This window comes from Arachis hypogaea, chromosome 3 (genome assembly GCF_003086295.3).
Source record: "Arachis hypogaea cultivar Tifrunner chromosome 3, arahy.Tifrunner.gnm2.J5K5, whole genome shotgun sequence".
Classification (NCBI taxonomy): Eukaryota; Viridiplantae; Streptophyta; class Magnoliopsida; order Fabales; family Fabaceae; genus Arachis; species Arachis hypogaea.
This window is the reverse complement of record NC_092038.1, coordinates 98,125,141-98,139,883: the sequence shown is the minus strand read 5'-3', so window position 1 is coordinate 98,139,883 and position 14,743 is coordinate 98,125,141. Positions and strand designations below refer to the sequence as shown.

General features: G+C 34.6%; 1 pseudogene; it reads left to right on the top strand.

The window, feature by feature from the left end:
- Positions 1–10,043: 10,043 nt before the first annotated feature.
- LOC112779097 (phosphoinositide phosphatase SAC2-like) lies at positions 10,044–12,690 on the top strand (annotated as a pseudogene).
- Positions 12,691–14,743: the final 2,053 nt, after the last annotated feature.

Below are 14,743 nucleotides of genomic sequence, written 5' to 3'. Positions count from 1 at the left end.
AAAAGTCTTATTTGTACTAAAACTAGTTACTAGGATTACAAAAATGAGTAAATAATGCAGAAATCCACTTCCGGGTCCACTTGGTGTGTGCTTGGGCTGAGCATTGAAGCTTTCATGTGTAGAAACTTTTCTTGGAGTTAAATGCTAGTTTGTAACTTGTTTCTGGCGTTTGACTCTGGCTTGCAACTTGTTTCTGGTGTTTAACGCCAGAATAGGGCAGAAAACTGGCGTTGAACGCTAGTTTGCATCATCTAAACTCGGGCAAAGTATGGACTATTATATATTTCTGGAAAGCGCTGGATGTATACTTTCCAACGCAATTGAGAGTGTGCCATTTAGGTTTCTGTAGCTCCAAAAATTCTATTTCGAGTGCAGGGAGGTCAGAATCCACAACATCAGCAGTCCTTTTTCAGCCTCTAAATCAGATTTTTGCTCAAATCCCTCAATTTCAGCCAGAAAATACCTAAAATCACAGAAAAATACACAAACTCATAGTAAATTCCAGAAATATGCTTTTTGCTTAAAAGTTAATAAAAATATACTAAAAAGTGAATAAAACATACTAAAAACTATATAAAAACAATGCCAAAAAGCATATAAATTATCCGCTCATGAATATGCCCTTTTACATCTTTCTTATAAACTTGTGCTTTTTATCCTAGTTAACATGGCTAGAGGTTTGGCTGCCATTACTGCTATAAAGAAGAGATTGGAAGCTCAACATGTTTTACCAATTAACGCGAGTGGTGATCGGGCTTCTTCTTCTGCCACCATTAGCTGTCAACCATTATCTTAGAGGGGAAAAGAAAGTGGAAAGAGGCAATTCCCCGAGGTTCAAATCTTGGAAGAAGACTCCCCCATTAATTCCCCAAAGAAGAAAAAATCAAAAAGTACGAGAAAAGGGGATGTCAATGTTTTGGCTTCGCCCTCATTTGGCCAGGTGTTAAATAAGGTATTTCGGGCCCTGACTTCGTGGACCATCACCTTATGAGTGAGAAAAACAAATTAGTACTTGCTAAGATGCCTTTAGAGGACACCCTGTCTCGAGTTCAAAGAATGCTTCTCCGTTCAGCCACGTACATCCAAAATGCTGAGCTCGAGATCTCTAATCTTTGCTCTGGATTTTTGTCAAAGGACAAAGATATTGCTGGTGCTAATGCTCAGATTCAGAACTTAAAAATTCAGTCACTGCTTTTCAAGAGAGACAAATTGCTCTCAAAAATGAGGTGAAGGGTCTGAAGTAAGCAGAGGCTTCCTCCGACTCGAAGGTCAAGAATCTAAAGAAGCAAGTTTCCGAATTTATTGCAAAGATTGAGCAACTTAAGCTCTCGATACAGAAAGCTGAGCGTGCTGTCGTGGATGAATTTTTGACGCTGAACAGAACATCCTTGATAAGATCAAACTGATTGCTCCCGACTTGGACGTCTTCGAAGTCAATGCTTTCAAGAAAGTGGTGGATGGGAAAGTCATTTCTATCATGTAATATTGTTTTTTATTCAGTAGTATATTTTAAGACATTTTATGACTTTGCCTTTGGCCTTGGCCTTTGACTATTTGCAATACTTTTGGACAAGTTTTTTTCCCATGTGGTCGGGACGTAACTTGATTAACTTATGCAACCTTTATTGTTTTTGTTTGAACTTGATTGCTACACTTTAGGTTTATTGCCATTTTTCAGTGTTGTCTTTTAATGCACTTGGAACATTTTAATTTTGTTTGCACATTATTTGTTCGTGCTTCTACTTTGATTTTAAGAACGTGTTATCTCGTTTAAAACAATTTGCACGTATGATAGAAATTTTGACAAGGAAAAGAGACAAAGAAATTTATTGATGAAAAGAAATACAAGATTTTAAAAGGGTGTCTCGAGATCCCAACATCAACCTGTTTTGGTACTAAATCACCAGCCCAAAAATCTCTAGGTCAAACTTTAGTGTTATATCTCGTAGCTACCCTTTTCTTCAGGGCTTGTTCAACTAAGTTAGCTAAAGCTCTTATCTCATCAATTAAATCCATGTTTTCATGGGTTCCCAAACTTCCTAAGAGCAATCTCGAACTAGGTTCACCAACCACTGGGATTACTAGTTCTTCACCATAGGTGAGTCTAAAGGGTATCTCTTTGGTAGAGGATTGTATTGTGGTTCGACATGACTACAATATTGACCATAACTCATCGGCCCATGAACACAGAGATTCATCTAGTTGATTTTTAAACCCTTTTAAGATGATTTTATTAGCCACTTCAGCCTGCCCATTCGCCTGTAGGTGCTCACCCAAGGCAAATACTTGCCAAATTCTTAACCCGATTAAGAGTTCTTGAAACTTGGAATTTGCGAACTAGGTTCCATTATCTATGACCACGGCCTCCAAAGTTCCAAATCTAGTGATAGCCAACTGATACTTGATATTGATATGGCTTCAATTTATTTTGTAAAATAATCAATAGCCACTATGAGATACTTCACTTGGCCATGTCCCTGTGGGAATGGTCCTAATAAATCCATGCCCCATTTGGTGAATGGCCTTGTTGGGATCACAGATACTAGATTGTGAGGGGATGCCTGATGAAGGTTCCCATGTAGCTGACATTTTCCACATCTTTTCACATATTCAATGACATCCTTGATAACGGTAGGCCAATAATATTCTGTTCGAATTACTTTCTGAGCTAATGATTTAAGCCCTCCCCCAAATGATATCCACAGTAGCCTTCATGAGTTTCCTGTAACATATACATCTTTTTTTGAGGAATTAAACATTTTAACAGTGGCTGGGACACACCCTTTTTGTACAATTTTCCATTTACCATAGTATACTTGGCTGCTTTAACTCACAAATTTTTAGCTTTCTTAACATTATCAAGAAAAGTTTCATGTTCTAAATATGTGCAAATAGGATCCATCTAAGTACTAACGCCGAAATAGTGTGAAACTATTATATCAGGTTTTGTTACAGAAGGCTCTGTGTGAACTTCTTGTATCAAACTCCGATTCCCACTCCCAGGCTTAATACTTGCCAGTTTTGATAACATCTCAGCTCGTGTGTTTTGTTCCCTTGGCACATGTTTGATAAGAAAGGAATCAAAGGTTGTACCTCCTTTTGAACTTTCTTTAAGTACTGTTGTAGCAATGGACCTCTTGCCTGATATTCTCCATTAACTTGGAACGTTACAAGTTGTGAATCGCTGAACACAATGACTATTGTTACCCTGACATCTCGAGTTAATGCCAATCCTGCAATTAAAGCTTCATACTCAGCTTGATTATTGAAAATGGAAAATTTAAATTTAATCGATGCTTTGATCACTATATCATTACCCTTAGTTAGGATAAGACTGGCTCTCCCATTTTTCATATTAGAAGCCCCATCCACATGGAGTGCCCATTCCGGTAAATCGGGAATGCGGTGGGTCATTTCTGCCAAAAAATCAACCATTGCCTGGACTTTAATGGTCGAACGTGACTCATATTATATATCAAATTGAGATAACTCTATAGACCAGCTTACCATTCGACCTGTTAAGTCTGACTTTTGCAGTATCTTTTTAGTCGGGTGATTAGTTTGTACTATAATTGTATAACTTTGGAAATATTAATGCAACCAATGTGATGAAGTAAGCAAAGAAAAAGCCAGCTTTTCTAATTTTGAATACCTTAACTCTGGCCCTTGGAGTACTTTACTAATGAAGTAGACAGGTCATTGGTGTTTATTCTCATTTTCTACAACTAGAACTTAAGCTAGCGTTTCTTTAATGATAGACAAGTAAAGATATAAAGGCCTTTCGGGTTTAGGTTTTGCTAGAATAGGAGGGGATGAAAGCAAAGTTTTGAAATGTTGAAAAGCTTTCTCGCACTTCTCTGTCCATGCAAAATCGACACCCTTCCTCATTAAGTTAAAAAATGGTTTTGCCTTTTCAGCTGAAGCTCCAAAGAATCGAGATAAAGCAGTTAGCCGACCTGTGAGCCTTTGTATCTCTTTGAGGTTTGAGGGCTCGACATGTCTAAGATAGCTTGACATTTCTCAAGATTGGCCTCTATTCCCCTTTCAGTGACCATAAATCCTAAGAACTTAACTTGCCAAACTCCAAATGCACATTTTGTTCGGTTCAACCGCATCTGATGAAGTTCGAGGTATCTAAGAATTTTTTGTAGATTGGTAATCAGGTCAGAATCTTGTTTGACCTTTATCAACATATCATTGATGTAGACCTCCATGTTCCTTTCGATTTTCTGCTTGAAGACCTTAGGCATTAGCCTTTAGTATATAGTCCCCTGAAATTTTTCAAACCAAATGGAATTACAGTATAACAATAGATCCCTTTAGGGGTGATGAAGGTTGTTTTCTCCTTATCAGGCTTATGCATGGGTATTTGATTATACCCACTATAGGCATCTAGGAAACTCAAAATACGATAACATGAGGGCGAGTTGATCATATTATCCATGTTAGGTAAAGGAAAAGAATTTTTTGGGCAAGCTTTATTTAAATTTGTATAATCTACGCACATATGCTATTTTTCATTAGATTTTTTTACCATCACTACATTAGATAACCATGTCGAATATGTCAGTTCTCGGATGAAACCAGCATCTAACAGCACTTGAACTTGCCTTTTGACCTCGGTAGCTTGGTCGGGTAACATCTTGTGACATCATTGCGCAATCGGCATAAAGGCAGGGTCAATAGCGAGTTGATGGGACATGAATGTGGAATCAATCCCCGGCATATTAGAAGTTTCCCAAGCAAATAAATCGACATTACCTCTTAGGAAATCTTATAACTCTCACTTTAAGGGATAAGGTAAGTCCTTGTTGATCAAGGTGTATTTGTCTGGTACATCACCAATCTGAAAGTTTTCCAAATTCTCATTTGGTTCTGGCCTCAACTTTTCTTGAATTCGGGAATCTAGGTCGACCAGAAATACTCCAGTAGAATCCTTATCCTTATCTTTCAAAGTCAAACTTGCCTTGTTGCATTTTAGAGCTGATGCCCGATATCCCCGAATGGTTGCCACTCACGATTCAGAGGTTAAAACTTAATGACGGAGAACTTGATTAATATAAAGGCACAAAGGTCGTTCAATGTCATCCTTCCCAGGATAATATTGTAAGTCATTGAATCTTTGAGAACCACGAATTCAGCTTGTACAGCTCGGACATTGGAACCTTCCTCCATAGTGAACAATAGATCGATTGCGCCATCGGGCTTAATGTAGTGATCTCCCAAATCCATTACTCCGGGAAGATGTAGCTTCAAGTGTTCATCCCTTAAACCCAAGGCGTCAAAAGCGTTCCTGAAAAGTAAGTTCGAATCTTCTCTTGTATCAACCAAAATTCTCTTTACAATACCATTTCCCAGTTTTCCTATTATTACCAAGGGTTCGTCATCATTCATCGTGGAATACTGGAAATCTTCTACTGTGAACTACACAATTGGGATGCTAGTGATCTTTAGGTAATCTCAAATGCTTTCACCGGGCAGCTGCTCAATGCCAAGCAACAAAATTGAATACCTAGCTTGGGTTCTCCTTGTAGTGAAGTGTGCCAAAACTTTATTTTGATGTTAACAAATGAGGAAATAGGCTCGGAGGGGAAGGCATTAAACCATGCCATGGCTAGACCAGATAACATTACCAGAAAAGCTTTACATCAGATAGCATCGCCAACACCTTCTAGATTCATCCGAGCTTCAAAGGCATCTATATGCTCTTGAGAATCCGACTTCCCGTCATACTTCAAGTCAGTCAACTTGTCAAAGTGTTTTAGCAAGTGAACTTGAAGGACGTGGATGCAAATGAGGTTTGACCCATTATAACATGTTTTTAAGATTTTCTACGCCTTTTAGGACTAGACTCCTTTGCAGAGTCCGTCACCATTTAGACTGGGAAGATCGGGACTTGTCTCTTGCCCACCTCTCATGCTCCCAAGGGTTGGCGTTACATTGTGGTGACCTCCGTTGTCGTCGTAGCAAGCGTGCATCCTGCTGATTATGATCTTATTTGTTGTTCTGGAATTTCGCGATTGTGATCATCATATTCCCTGAGTCGGCGACTTCAGGAACAAGATTGTCTAGACTGTGAATGTACGGACAGTCGCATCTCCATCTATAGGCAATGACCTTCTAATTTTTGTACCTGGTGTCGCATTTCTTGCATCGTGTGATGGTAATCATCACCCAACCCCGCAAAGCATCGGGTTTCGGCATTATGAGTTTCCGGGTTGAGTACCTCTTGATTCTCATATCCAGGAGGTACTTGATGCTCCTCAGGAGGAGTGACATCAGTCTCGTACCCATTTTCTTGGTGTTACTCCTTCAATGGAGTATTCAAGTTGATCATTGAATAATGAATTTTGTGCTCAGCCATGATCCCTAGCAAAGTAGGATCTCCACAGACGACGCCATATGTTCATACCAAGAGTGAAGAACCCAATTTGGATGGTTGAAGAGATCAGAGATCCTAATTTTGGCAAAGAGGGAGTTAGGCCGGGAGGACAATCTGCAAGACACTCCAATGCTTAAGTTAATAATGTATTGTGGTAAGGTGTTATATTCTGAGTATACCTACCGGTTTTCTTCTCCTTTTATCCCTCTATTATGAGATTACCGTTTTTCGGACATTTACTGCCTTTGGAGTATGCTCTTAATGTCATGATTTGGCGGTTTTATAATTTTATGAAATAGTTACTACATAGTATCCACTGTCATTTTATAACATCAAATTCTTAGTTAATTAATTATTATTCTATTATGTTATTATTTATCTAGAACAGTCTCACTTATAAAATTAATTATAAAAAATCACATTTTATTTTCTCAAATAAAAAATTAAGAAAATCTATTTTCTATATCATCCAACTACTCTACAATAAATTTGTCTTCTTTAAAAGGCAATTTATAATTTTTTTAAGCAAATAAATTAATGTTTCGCATTAGAATTCCCCTATCCTAAACTTTACAGCTTGTGTAATAATAATAGAAAAGTATAGGTAGACAACAAAAATATTAAATAATATAAATAATAGATATATTGAATATTTATTTTATTAAGTGTACGAATGATTATTTGAATATTAAAATTTAAATGATTAATTTAAAAATATAATATATTTTTATTTGATTGATAGTTATTCGTGTTGTTTAAAATAATTATTGTTTACATTCCTAATAACAATACTACGATAATGATAATTTATAAAGGAGTACCAGTTTTGGGGATGCGTATACTTTCCACTCAAAACTTCATATAAATTCCTGAGCATTCACCAAAATCATCCTTGTATCACTCGATGTACTTCATGTATCAGCAAATGAAAGTGCCTTTTTTTTTAAATATACGATTTATTAGTATATATATTAAATAAGGGGTGGTCAAATTAGTTTGCTTAAAATTGGATTACGTAAGCGACCCTCTAGGCTTTTGCCACCACCGTACCAATACACTGAAACTGGAAACGCTAAATCGAGTACATAATAATAATAATAATAATAATAATAATAATAATAATAATAATAACTCATTAGTACTATTCCTTTCATAGTTGTTAGGACTCTAAATTATTATACTACCGGTATATTCATAAAAGTTCATTATTTCGATTTCAAATTTGAGTGTCCAAATTCTAAATTTAAGATTGTCTCGTTAGTTTTCACTTGAGTTTAATAGAGATATTAGAATAGTTAATATTAGAATCGTTAATATATCTGTATATTTCATAGTATGATACTATTGTTAATTATAAAATATTATGTATTCATTATTTTGACTTATTGTTCAACTATGATTATTATATTATTCTATAATAAATTATATTCTAATATTAAAAATGTTGACTTGGCGTATTCTAATGCGAATATGCATATATCTCTTAAGTTATTTTAAAAAAATATTTTTTTATAATTATATAAAAATTAATATTTAATAAATTTTATACTAATTATCAATCATTCTAATTATACTAATTATCAATTGTTATAATATAATTATAAATCATACATAATTAGCATTTATATAATATTTATATTAGCACCAAGTATCTGACATGGTATATTTTAGTGTCAATATATATACCTTTTTTTCTCAAATTATTTAAAAAATATATCTTTTTTATAATTATATAAAAATTATTATTTAATGAATAATTATACTAACACTATTAGAGTCACCAAAAAAAAATACTAACACTATTAGAAAACTTGTTATTACAGGCGAAAATTTCTGACGGATTTTATCCCACGGAAATACAGACGAAATTTCAGAGGAATTTTTTGTCGGAAAACAAAAAAAATGGATTAGTATAAATTACAGACAGAAAAGAGAATCCGTTGATAATTCCGTCGAAAAAATTAATTTTTTTTCCGTAGGAAATGGTTACAGACGGAAAATTCGTCTGTAATTAAATAAGCAAAACGCTGCGTTTTATTAAATTATTACAGACGAAAAATCCGTCTGTAATTTAAATTTTTCGTCGAAAAATATTAATGTAAACTTAACCTATCCCTTTTCTCTCCCCGTGGCAACCCCCATTCAAACTGTGTTTCGTGCTCCATTCACAAATCAAACACGAGCTTCTTCCTCTCTCCCAGGCACGAGTTACTTCTTCTCTCCGTGGCTGCTACTTCTGCTTCTTCCGCCGCGGCCATTGCCGTTGCCGCTGCCGCCACCGCTTGCATCACACAATCTCTCTCTGTCATCCCTTGCGTCCTACGAGATTCCTCCGCCGCCGCTCTCGTCGCGTCTACTCCCATCGTCGGAGAGCTCTCTCTGCTACCGCTCTTATCGCATCTGCTCCCTCTGGCACCTCTTCCATCTAATCTCATCTCGCTTTCTCAGTTCTTCTCGTAACCATCTCAAATTTCAGGTATATATATCCTAATTTTGTGATTCTGTTCTTCGTGATAAACCTTAGGGCTCAATTTTTCTGTGCCAGTTTTAGGTTTATCATACTCTACTTTTGTGCTTCGTTCGAATCTGCAGATTTACTCTGATTTTGGTGATTTTTTTTGCAATTGAAGCTTTTCGTTTGAATCATTTGCTTGGACGAACATTGAATCTGTTCTATTCTGCTCTGTTCAAGTAGCTTATGGCTTGTGAATTCATGTATTCTATATTTCTATTTGACCTTGTTGGCTAACTTCGTGTTCATTTTTGCTGAATATGTCCTTTTCAATTTTGTGTGATGGATGATTAAATATATAAACATAATTGTCACTTTGATTTTATTAGCACTAAATTCGATTGGCTTCGCAGTGAAAGCTGCCTGTGATATCTAGTGATTGTGTTTATACTTGACTCTTTTACTATGCTCTTCTTAAAAGGGAAACTAGGGTTCTTTCTTTCTGTTCTTTCATCAATTGCATAAATCTGGTCATATATAGTAATGCTTTCTTGCTAATCAAAATAGTAATTTTTGCTAATTTTGGAATTTGATATTGCTGACCTTTGTTATTAGAAGGATTGCCACTACTTGTCCTTTTCAGGAAAAAATTGAGTAGTCATGCGAATATTACCTGAAAATTTTGATGAAAAAATTGAGTAGTCATGCCACTACTTGTCCTTTGTTTTTTCCTCACGTATTCTATGCTTAGTGGCAGAATTCATAGTGTTCTAGATAGATATCAAGCATTCTTTCTCTCATCAGCTAACATAATGATAAGTTGTTGGTTTGTTTCTTGCAAGATAAGCAATTGTAGCTTCTTTACAAAATCATTTGGTATAATTTTTGTACTTATATGTTTAAATTCTTAGAAAAGTAGGTGAACTACAACAATTATTGTTGTAATCTAAAGTTTGTTTCAACTTTTTTACTGTTATTTTTAACGCTATTCATTCACATTAGAAAAACCACTTGTAATCTAAAGTTTTGCGTTAATATGGAGTGATATTTATAGCAAAGCTACATCTTTCCATTTCTTTAATACATTAATAGCTGTGATGTACTTTTACCTTTTAAGAATATCATCCTTCTTAAATTTGTCTATGACTCTATGAACATTATACATGTATAGGGCAATGTTGCAGTGTTCTTATTATTATTCTTTTTTACATGCAGAACTTTTATATGATCGGAAGAGACAAAAGCAGAACCTCATGGATGGTCTTGAAGATTGACAGATTGGATCCAACGGAACTAAACATCACTGAAGATTTGACAGTGTACTCAGAAATTAAGTGTTGTGACCTTCTAAAGCGCATACACGAAGGAAACAAGTCAACAGGGGACTGAAGTTTGTTACAACTTGTTATGGAATCATTGGTAATTGAATCTTCTATCATCTTCTTCATATGAACAAAATTGTTATTATGCTCTTGTTTCCCAAAATACTGGCTATAATAATTAAGGGTTCCGTCATCTTATTATATTTTTTTATCTAGGATTTGTCAAATTTCTTGAGCCATACTACATGCTTCTCATAACAAAGCGAAGGAAATTGGCACAATATAATAATCCATCTTATTAATAATTCATCTTATTAATGGGCTTTACTTTTCTTCTCTTGTGACTTAGATACAAGAAGCTTCTATGCAGTGTAGATCTTACGAAGGACTTCTTTTTCAGCTACTCATATAATGTCATGTTTAGTCTTCAAAGGAACTTAACCGATCATAATACAACAGAACAGTCACTTTACGAAACGCTGTTTGTTTGGAATGAGTTTTTGACTCGTGGAGTCAGGAATAATCTCCAGAATGCTTCCTGGACAGTTGCCTTAGTTTATGACTTTTTTAAATAGGTACGTAACAAACTCCCCTTTTAGCTAATGAATATGTTTAGTTTTTATCTTCTATATATTAATTTCGTTGTACTTTATCAACAATATTAATTTCATTTGAAATGTCTAATTTTTACCATATGTAACTTTGTATATGCTATTGCTGGTATTTTATGTGATAGAGTTAATGTTGCAATAATTAAACCATGGATTAGTAGTATTCATACAAAATATGAGTTTATATGAGTTCTTTCTATTTCTGGCAGGGATTTTCACTTGACTATCATTGCTAGGCGCTCGCGGCATTATGCTGGGACAAGGTTTGTACTTTTTCAATCCTTTATATGAGTTTGTCACATGATAAAGCTACATTATGTTTCACTTCTTTACACTTGCAGTCCTTGAAGATATACATCTGCTTTTGTTTACATTTTAATTTTGCTAATTGAGGTTTTTTTTAATGGTTTCTGCCAAGTACTTCAATCCATGAAATTCATGTAAATGAGTGATTTATCACCCAGAAACTTGGTATTTTTCTACAAATTTTGGCATTTTATCTTACTTATTTCTTGACATATTCCTTGCTTGCTGTATCTTCTGATGCAGATATCTGAAACGAGGAGTGAATGAAAAGGGAAGAGTAGCTAATGATGTTGAGACAGAGCAGATAGTCTTTGCAGATGCTCGTGATGGAAGCCCGATGAAAATAAGTTTCGTGGTGCAGATCCGGGGTTCAATCCCTCTGTTCTAGTCTCAAGAAGCCTCTCCATTGAACATAAAACCTGACATTATATGTATGATGTGGAAGCAACTATTCTCTGCTTGTTATGTAATTTTTTTCTGAGAGCTTTTTTGCTTCTTTTTTCTTTTTCTAGTATCAAAGAAGGACAACACCTTTGAAGCCACAAGGCTTCATTTTGAAAATCTTGTTAAGAGATATGGAAATCCAATTATCATATTGAACTTGATTAAGGTAGGCAGCTTCCCATTTCTAATGAACAGTTAAGAATATTGAATTTCTCGATTGTGTCTAACCTCTAAACTAGAATGTTTTCTGATTTTCATTTTTTTTTGTTCAAGACACATGAGAAGAAGCCACGAGAAACTATTCTGTGAGCCGAGTTTGCTAATGTTGTTAGGTCTATCAACAAAAATATGAAAGGGAAAAATCGACTGAGGTTCCTCCATTGGGATTTGCATCGACACTCAAGACGGTAACTTGCTCTTCCCTTCAACCGTTTCAGTTTTTTATTCTTGGGTGTTATTTTGACTTTATTGGATCAATTACTTCAACAGCAAAGCTACTAATGTGTTGACCCAACTGGGGAAAGTGGCTGCATATGCGTTGAAGCTGACTGGCGTCTTCACTGTTCCCTGACACCAAACTTGACACCAGAGGGACTATTCCAATATTCCTTCACTGGGTATGTTCTATAGCAGCACTTTGGATGCTGTTTGCTGATGTATTTTCCCATTGAATTACTTTTTATATATTTTGATGATTTATTAGATGATCTTTGTATTAAGCAATAACCAGGAATTATATTGCATAGACTGCTCGGATTTTTTGAACAATAACCAGGATGCTTCAATGGATGAATGGCTCGAGGTCTGTACCAATGCCGTATACAACAATATTGGATTCCATGTCTCCTGAAGCATTTTTAATGCATGCTCTAGGAAAATTTATAGCCAACTTTTTTTTCATTTATAACATTTTCTAGAAGTTACATAAAAAATCAGAAATCAGTTGTTGTGAGTGTTCCTGTAGAACAAATTAAATGTGCTTCAAGAGCATGCAAGCATCTCTTTCTCTCTCGCAATTCTATTTTAAACTTGTGTTTTTGTTATCCTCCTTCACTTTTTCTTAATCCTATAAAACATTGCTAGGCTTCTGAAATCTGTCCATGTCCTATTTTTTGACACCAGGAAACTGCAAATGCTCAGTCCAATGCAAACAAATCAAAGAAGAAGAAGTAGATGAACAAATACTTTCAAGTTTCAGCCATACAAGAGTCTATCATGGAGTGAAAAATCATGTAACTCAGATTAGATTGGAGAGTTTTAAACTTTAAAGAGAGCATGAGAAAATAGTTTTAAAATTTAGGCTGAAAGTCCTGCCCTTCTTTGTTGTAGTTTAAAAGAAATTTTAGGATATCTTTTTATTGAGACAGTGAGATATTGAATAATGGTGTTAAAAAATAACATCCAATTTTATAGGTATCATGTAATGAATATTATGTTTATCTATGTGATTTTTAGCTTTCTTTTTTTCAATTTACAGTGTGTTTTATGGAGTAAATTTAGAAAACAAATCTAAAGTATTTATTTTGTAATGAAAAAATTAAAAAAAAAATCTTTTTTACCTTACTGATGGATTTACAGACGGATTTTCTGTCTGTATTCAGAGTGTGCGATGATTTTTCAAAGTTTAAATTACAGATGAAAAATCTGTCGAAAAATGTACTACCAATTATCGACGAAAAATCTGTCAAAAAATCCGTCTGTAATTACAGACGAAAAATCTGTCTGTAATTACAGACGGAAAATCCGTCGGAAAGTTCGTCGGCTCAGGGAAATGGATGGAGAATTTACAGAGGGAAAATTCGTCGGTAACTAGTAAAAATCCGTCTATAATTCTCCGACAGAAAAAAATTCGTCGGTAAATAATTTCCGACGGAGCTTTTACAGAGGAGCAAAATCCGTCAGTAATTTCGTCAGTAACCAAAAATCCATCTGTAATAAAGACTAAATCCGTCTGTAAATATGTCTGTATTAATCTATTTTCTAGTTGTGTAATTATCAATTATTATAATATAATTGTCAATTATACATAATTAGCATTTATAAGATATTTACGTTGACGCCAAACATGCTGATGTGGCGGATTCTGGTATTAATATACTTACCTTTCTCTTCTATCTTTTATTTTTGGAAAATATTAATTTTAAATAATTATATTTGTTAGCATTTAATAATTAATTATAATAAGATTTGTCAATAATCATAATATTTTATATTATATATTTTTAATAATTGTAACGATTTTTTCATATATTTCCATGAGTACTATATATAGTGTTTCATTTATCATTCTCATGAATGTAAATTCTAGAACCAAAGTTTGTTTTGTTTTTTTATTTTATTTTCTTAACTATTTCATACAATAATAATTTTTTAATCTAAATTGATCTTTTTAAAGTATAAATTAGAATTTGATCATTTTTTATATAAAGTCAACCTTATTTTTATTTTTTAAATTATATAATGAATGTTCTTACTCAATTTGTTTTTTTTTCCTTATAACAGAATTGTCTTTTACTGACATCATTTACAATACTTCACATACATCATGTTTCGTCTTAGAGTTGTTTTATTAATTCAAGTGTAGTGCTAATTATATAGATATAAGAGTTCAGCATAGTAAAAGAAGTGAACTTCATTTTGCTAAAGGATGGTTGGATCTTCTTATATACTATAACCAATCTAATAGAACGTAGGTGAAGTTATCTTTCGTATGGAAGCTGACACTACAAGAAAAATGTTAAATACTACTGGATTTATCGTTAGATTTAGTATCGGACATTAGCCACAAGTTTACCGGCGGATTTGGCAATAAATTCATCGAGTAAACAAATTACCGTCGAATTTAGTTTTTCGATGGTAAATTTGCTAGTAATAATTTGAGGGAAAAAATTGGTGTGATCATTACCATGGGCTTTAAATCCGCTGCTAATCTGAATTAGTGCAACACTGCATTTTGGTCATTCGCAAAGTATTACCATTAGATTTATTCGTCGGTAAATCCGACAGAAATCTTGTCCTAAATTCGAATCGCAAACCCCTCTCTCTCTCTCTCTCTCTCTCTCTCTCTCTCTCTCTCTCTCTCTCTCTCTCTCTCTCTCTCTCTCTCTCAAACCATCTCCGGCAGCCCCTCCACCAACGTCAGCCACTACCAACAGCGTTTAAAGACTGCATGGACTCCTTGCATCACATTGGTGGCTCTATCACTGCCATTTTTGTCGCTCCTGCC